At 38.6% G+C, this 7,708-nt stretch overlaps 1 long non-coding RNA gene across 4 annotated transcripts; it reads right to left on the reverse strand.

Moving 5' to 3' along the window:
• Nucleotides 1-315: 315 nt before the first annotated feature.
• LOC122324022 lies at nt 316-5,950 on the reverse strand. 4 transcript variants are annotated; one of them, XR_006247092.1, is made up of 4 exons: nt 5,433-5,950; nt 3,349-3,455; nt 2,962-3,044; nt 316-1,607 (listed from the first exon to the last, which is right to left on the reverse strand). It is a non-coding gene; the product is annotated as an uncharacterized LOC122324022 (long non-coding RNA). The 4 variants fall into 4 exon arrangements; XR_006247091.1 differs by having other exon boundaries at nt 3,345-3,455; XR_006247090.1 differs by lacking the exon at nt 316-1,607 and having other exon boundaries at nt 2,153-3,044; nt 5,664-5,950.
• Between the last annotated feature and the right edge of the window lie 1,758 nt (nt 5,951-7,708).

The raw sequence follows: 7,708 nt of genomic DNA on the forward strand, positions 1-7,708 counted from the left end.
TGTGGGCAGATAGTTTGACTGCGCTGCACTCAACTGATGCACAACTCTTTCATTTCCATTCAATTGTTGTTTTGATTCAGTGGACGCTGGAAAGAAGGGAGGAAGTGCACGTCACTGGGAAATAATGCAAACCTAGAGATTACTATACAGTGAACACAAAATAAGGTAACACTTGATTTCAAGGTGTCTTTGTTACAAATGACATGCACTTTTGTATTGCTATTATAATAACAATGAATTATACATAATGACCCTAATGGCTCAGTACTTAAATGTATGATCACACTGTAAAAAAGGTCACCTTAAAATAAAGTGTAACCTAAACTAAATGTGACTGTAATCAAAAGTGTTTCTCTTAAATAAGTCTGAGCGTCTGTAGGTTATAAAGAAGCACAGGTTTGAGATTGCTGTGCAGAGGGGGTATATTTGAATGCATTTAAAGGGCACTCAAATCTTGTTTCATTTTTAAAGGTTTTTTTTTTTTCTCTCCTCTTTCTTGTTCCATTAAAGGCCTTTATTTGCTTTCCGAGGCAGTTTGGCAGAAATGACAGACTGTGAAAAGACAGCTTTGAGTATTTGGGTCATTTTTTAGGAAATGGTTGCATTTTGCAGCCAAAAACGTCAGGATTAAATTCGTCATTAGAAAACGTTACTGCCTGTAATCATATTTTCTCCCTTCAGTCTCGCAGCAGCAGAGCCTTCCATCCCATCACTGTACGTATGGGTGTATCATAATTATATACATATAAGTCATGTATTATTACCCCACAGCATTACTAAGGCAATATTTTTACACCTTGTGCCAGCATTAAGTAAAGCGCACCGTGATTTTTCCATTAGCAGATCTGAAATATTGAGTTTGGCAAGGCCTCTGAAAACATAAAAGTATTAAAAGGTAATAAAAATCTGTTAAAATTTCACCTAAATTATTTTTGTTCTTTAATATCGGTTAGAAAAGAAATGGTGACGAGAGATGCAAATTGATCTGGATCCGAGGTCAGATACAAGTAAATAAACGTTCCTTTTTTAAACCTAAGTTCAGTGTAATTTTCCTGATATTACAGGACACATACTCATCACGCATGCCTACACGCTTACTGCAGCAACAGTTATTGTCATACAAGATCACAGACAGCATGCATAACAGTAGTGTTGTGGTTTGGATGCCTGTCATACTGAAAGGTGGATGGAAAATATTAGCAAGCCACAGAGTAGCATTCAGTCTGGTTACTCGTGTGGTAAACCATTCATTTTCTGAAGGAAAGTAGCAGCCGTGGTAATTTCCAGCAAATAACAGAGCAAGCTGATCAGTACTAGATAAACACACGAGGAAAGTTTTTTTTGGTTTAAGCTATAGACTAAATAGCTTATGCTGAAAGAAACTTGCACTGGCTGATATTACACGTCATTGCCTTTGTTGTCTTAAGATGCACACAGTACCGTTTTTTTCAGACGAATAAAAATTAATGTCAGAGTTGAACTACGGCTTAATCCCGGCTTAGGCCAAGTCCTGTCTGTGAAATCAGTCCTTTAAGTTCTGTGGCTCATTAGAATATGAACCAACGCCGCGTTCACAATAATGATGTCTGGATCGGCGAGCAGCAAACCTTATGAAAACAGGATTTCAGCAGATGACCGTGTGCACTTTCTGCATCTCTCAGGAAAAACAAGAAAAGTAACAATTAAAACTTGGCCTGCTTCATGAAGCAAAGCTCACAAAAAAAACATTTCACAACAAAATCTTAAGTTGTCTTAAGCCTAGCCAAAGTTTCACTACAGTAATGCAGTTAGCCAAATGTTATTTAAACAATTCAAAATGAAATTGAATGGCTAAATTTCAAAAATTAAAACATTTGTTTTAATTAGGGCTGGTAATTTATTAAATTACAGTGAAAATAAGTGTAGGGAATGTGGTTAGAATGTCCCCGACATTCAAGATTCGTTAAATTTTGTCTCAATTATCACTTTCGTGAGTGAGAACTTAAGACACAATGTTGTCTGCCTTAATTTTGCCAACAAAAATAAAGACAAACCAGAAGTTTCATCTCCGAGCAACACAGCCATATTTCATTTCTTAATGCTTTATGTGCCACAGTTAAAAAAAAAAAAAAAAATTATAATAAATTTATTTATATAGTTCATAGTCGTGCAGAATTTGAATTATCCACTTTCTTTGGAAACGGAGCTGGAGAAAAAGCCTTTGATTATTACTCCCATTGCAGCGTAATAATCATGGAAGTTTGCTTCCATAAGGCTGCGGCAGGCCTAGTGAGATCACGCAGCACCTGAAAAACAGACAGACCCTCTTGCAAGCTGGGGAATATTTTCCACAGGCACCGTGTGATATCACTGCGGCCATGTTACAGCAGCAAACTTCCTTTATTATGCCAGAATGGGTGTGATGGGTGTGCAAAAAGAGTAGCTTAAATATTAATCTCACTGGCTGTGTTCAAAATCGGAAAGACGCAGGAATTCATTCAGCACGAGACACTCTAGCCTTTGAGTGTACATCGGTTTTACACTCGTTTTTGTGGTGCATTGTGGGATTGAATGACTGCAATCGAGAACTTTCACTATGGTTTCTGACACTGCTTATAATGGCTGCGCCCTCAAATACACAATAAGGAAAAGGAGGAAACTGGTTTTCGGTTTGTAATACATTGGTAAACACCCTCGTTGCTGGTTTTCCATCACGTTCAATGATGTAACCTTTCATGCAGGTATGTAAAAATGACACAAATCGCATTAAGACTATCAAAGTAGATTAAAAGGTAAAATTCATACCTTTATTCCATAAAGATAGTAGTGTGTGCAGTTTCATACATGAGCACGAAGCGGCTGTATCGATGCCCACACCTGTAACTGCTCTGCTGTATTCTCGGTCAAACAGCTGCAGCTCCAGCATACTGAGCAACACTGGAGCTCCAGCCCTTGACCGCCTCTATCAGACCGGCCTCTTACCAGGGTTACAGTCTGTGAGGAGACCGCAGCACTTCAACTGTCCTTCAGGACGTCCAGACAGATCACAACCTGACCGTTGAATGCTGCAGGTGAGATGAACAAACACTGGATATGACGAGAGAACCTAGAAGTCTGCTCAAGATAACATTAAAACCATTCATTTTAAAAAAGTAAAACAGTCTTCGGTGAACCTAGTCCTCAAAACCATATCTGAGCCACACGATTTGTCAGCTGTTGTTGGGGACTCCCAAAACCAAAATATGAACTTTACATTACCCATAATAGGAGCATTTTAAAACCCTGCTTGTGAAACTTAATTTGGTCACAAACTTAACCACAACTAACATAAAGTGGTTTGTGAAAAATATTTTAATAAGAATTACCTACACTTATGTAGGTACACACAAATATAGGCTGCGGGTCAGTGTTTCATCAGGAGCGTCACAGGATCAGTAGAGAGATGTCAGCAGCTGTCTGGCCTCAGTCACTATTGTCTGTTGTGATAATTGTGTTTTAGAATCATTCTCACAGTCAAGACAAATATTAGTGCTGATATTTAAAAACCCAAAGCATTGCATAAAAACAGTCAATCAGATTGTAGCCATAGGGAGACGGCCGGCGTGTGCACCCTGTGTGAGACTCCGACTGCCCTCTCTCGGCTGATCACGCATTTAATGTGATAAAAGGAAAGTGTTTTAGGACTTCAGACAGGCTAGCAGTTCCTCCAGAGACACAGAGGAGCTTGTAATTGGGATGGAATCCTGTAAGAGGTTAATGAACGGTCACCGGCTCTCACCCCACGATAAGGAGCTGAATCTCATGCAGATGTCAGAAGGGACACAGCACAAGGAGGAGGACTAATGTCCTGATCCAGACCCAAAGCTTGAGCTCAATGGCAGCAAACAGGGGATGGGGTTTTAAAGAAGAAAAAAAAAAATCTAGGTGGGTAAAAGCACTGCTCGCTCCTCGTCCTTTGACTCAAGATTTTTTTTTTTATACACTATCAAATAGATGGAGCCTCAGGGCATCCCTGACTTCACATGCAACAGTAAGAGATGAATGGGGAGTTCAGAAGTTTAACAACTAGTAAGGTTTGCTCACTTGCAGCAGACTTAGAAACTTCAGGAAATAAGTGAGAAAGACTTTCCAAGGTCAGGAGGAAAAAAATAAAACACTCCATGTCCTTAACAGTAAATTAAGTTAAAAGCAGTATTTGAAGCAAAGTATATCCCATCATTTATCCCTCAATGTTAAGTCGGGAGGGGGTAAATAATGCAGCCTAAATCATGTTACATGCAATTTCTGTAGAGAAACTAAAAAAGGTTAGACTTTTTAATTGGTAAATTTTGAAAGTGTATCCTGATTTGCACCACAGCATGCAAAGCAGGAAAAAGCCACATCTCCCCAAAATATGACGGCGTCAGACCGGCAGTGAGGGGAAAAAACGAAAAGGTTAAATATGTAGGCTGTATTCTGGACCATAGTTGTGGAAAGGGTCTAAGAAACAGCGATTTTGGATGAAATCTAAATCAAGCAGCAATGAGAGTAGCAATGATGGAGAATGTGGTATAATTAGACTAAAATATGCAAAATAATGCATGATTGCTTGTATCTCCTGCAGCTTGATGACCTTGCTCATATTAACGGAGTGAAAATGAGCACTGAGCTCATGTTCAGAGACATAACAGACAACTCCATTGCAAAATGCATCAGTACGCCTGAGTGAATGGAGTCATTTGGCTTGAAGAAAAACAGCACTGCAAGCCCTACGTTAAATACTAACTACTGAACAGGGATTAACCTTGTCGAGCATTTAGACAAACAAACAAACATTTTAAAGCAACCTGAATTGAGGTTAAGACCTTAAAACGTTTTACAACCGTGCATCAAGTTCACTAACAGAGCATGACAGACAGATTGAAGTTACAAACATGCTCTAAATTGAAGTTTAGCAACTCAACAACAACACTACTACTGCACAAATAAAATGCATCAGTACATCTGAAAGTCGTTGTCAGTTCAGTAACAACACAATAGGAATTTTATACAACACTTCAAGACAAGTGCGATGTTAAATTGTATGTTACACTACCAATTCTTTGAGTAGTCACTTAAAAGTAAAACTATGCTATGGACGATTTTATATTTGAGTTGCACCAGCGTAGGGCTTACAGGGAGGCTACAAAAGTTTATTTACACTTAAATTAGCAACGGTTTCTTGCAATGCTTTGTTATAAGCAAGCAGTGATCAAAAAGTCACTCGAGTCAAGAGCGCGTCTCAGATTTAAACCTCAGCAAATCTTTCTAAAGGGATTTATTTTACTTCAAACTGTTTCAATTAATCTGCTCAAACACTGATTCAATCGTTTGTTCGCCACATTATGTTCCTAAAACATTTGATTTAAAAAAAAAAAAACACCTCAAACTGGAAACATTAACATGATCAAAATAGATAAGGTAAAAATTCATACCTTTATTCAGTAAATCAAAAGCACAGCATGTGTTCAGAACCACTCGATCAGTTCAGAGACTAGATGAACGGAGTAGTGTGTGCAGTTTCATACACGAGCACGAAGCGGCTGTATCGATGCCCACACCTGTAACTGCTCTGCTGTATTCTCGGTCAAACAGCTGCAGCTCCAGCATACTGAGCAACACTGGAGCTCCAGCCCTTGACCGCCTCTATCAGACCGGCCTCTTACCAGGGTTACAGTCTGTGAGGAGACCGCAGCACTTCAACTGTCCTTCAGGACGTCCAGACAGATCACAACCTGACCGTTGAATGCTGCAGGTGAGATGAACAAACACTGGATATGACGAGAGAACCTAGAAGTCTGCTCAAGATAACATTAAAACCATTCGTTTCAAAAAGTAAAGCATAGTCTTCGGTGAACCTAGTCCTCAAAACCATATCTGAGCTGATCGGAGAAAAATCTATTAAAAAATAAACAAACAAAACGCATACAGAGCTGAGCAAAATGCCCCACAAATGGTTGAGAACTGACGGAAATCATTGGGAAGTGGGAACACAAGGGTTTAAATACACAGACACTAATTAGGGAAACACGACTCAGGTGAGAACAATCAAAATACAATGAAGACGTCCCAGGAAACGGGAACTAAGCTGTATGCCAACCGTCAGTGAAACGCAAAACAGTAGAAAAGAAACAGGAACTAAATGGATGACAAACTAAAAGTCCAACAAGGAGCCCAAACTCGAGTCCTTCTGGTCTTCAGTCCATTTTGATGCCATACTAAAAATTTATTTCAGCTTTTAATCAGAAACACATACCCCTTCTCATCCTGGATTTTGACTGGTCAGATATTATAGCTTAAGAGATCAAATCATATCTAAAAATATATATCAAAAACATCACAAAAACTGTTCTAGCGAAAAGATGACATATAATGAAAAACATGGGTTGGTTTCTCAGAAAACACACAGATTGTTAAAATGCATCGTTTGCGTTAGATCTCAGAATTCAGTGTCAAATGCGTTAACGCCAATGTAAATTGCACACGTTCAGTGATGAAATCATATCCATTTCACGCCAATTTCCTGAGCAAGCACATCGATTCTGAACATTTACATATGTTTAGTTAAAAACAAATCATCATCCCTGAGGGTGACTCACAACACTTTCTGTGTCATGTCATCGCCTCTTCATTATCTCTTCATTATCTCTCATTAAATCACATGTCTCCCGCCCTCACTCTTTTTTTTTTTTTTTTTTACGGCAACACAGTAACAGTTAACCAGCTCTGATGAGGATGACGATCCATCTTTCTGTCCCGGTGAATTTGTTTACTGATCTAACTCTCTTTTGGACCATTATCATTATATCATTTCTTTAATGGCTGAATTGATATCTTTTTTTTTGGATACTGGATCTCTAAAGTGGTTTAACTGACTGTCATGCTTATAACAAGGCAGATCTATTTTTGTCTTCAGAGATTTCAGAAATAGTTTAGCAGGGAGAACAGCAGAAGAAATTAGGGGTTTCAGCCTGAAGAGGCATTTCTTATGTGTTGAATATATAATGCCTGAATACGAATGAAGGTAGTAAACGGAATTATAAAACATTTTAAGCACCGAATCTAATGCAATCGTATAAACAAGAACAACACAGAAAATTCACAGGATTTCTTAAACATACTGCGGTTTTTTATTAAAGCACAACCGCTGATTCATAAAAAACATGAAAATTGTGTATTTGTGGCCCAAGCTGCCAGACAGCGTCATGTGTGTGTAATGGGTGTTTATGGGATGCTGGCAATGCTAACGTGAGCATGCTGGGACTTAAGATAGCTATTCTGTCAGGCTCATATGTGGATCTGATTCATGTCAAAAAGACATGAAAAACTAAAGGAAAACGAATGGATTTTTTATCAAAACATGTAACCAATCCCAGCGCGAGCAAACATTGACAAGCTCCTACTGAATCTCTAGAAATTCCTATATTTATTTATTTATTTTGTCAGAATGTCAGTTTATCCAGTTGGATTTTTTTTTTATCCTTAGAGGATTCATATTTGAGCCATTTAGGACTTTTTCTAATGCCATTAGCATTTATTCAGGATTTTAAACGCCGGGGAATCTTTTAAGCTTCACGCGAGTGTGTGCAGCTCAGTCTAAGTTTACACACACACACACACACATAATATATATACATGAGAACAAGAAGTACTGAAAGTGATTGCATGGCCCACATAGAGCCCTGATCTCAACATCATCGAGTGTGTCTGG

The sequence above is a fragment of the Puntigrus tetrazona genome, chromosome 19 (genome assembly GCF_018831695.1).
Source record: "Puntigrus tetrazona isolate hp1 chromosome 19, ASM1883169v1, whole genome shotgun sequence".
Classification (NCBI taxonomy): Eukaryota; Metazoa; Chordata; class Actinopteri; order Cypriniformes; family Cyprinidae; genus Puntigrus; species Puntigrus tetrazona.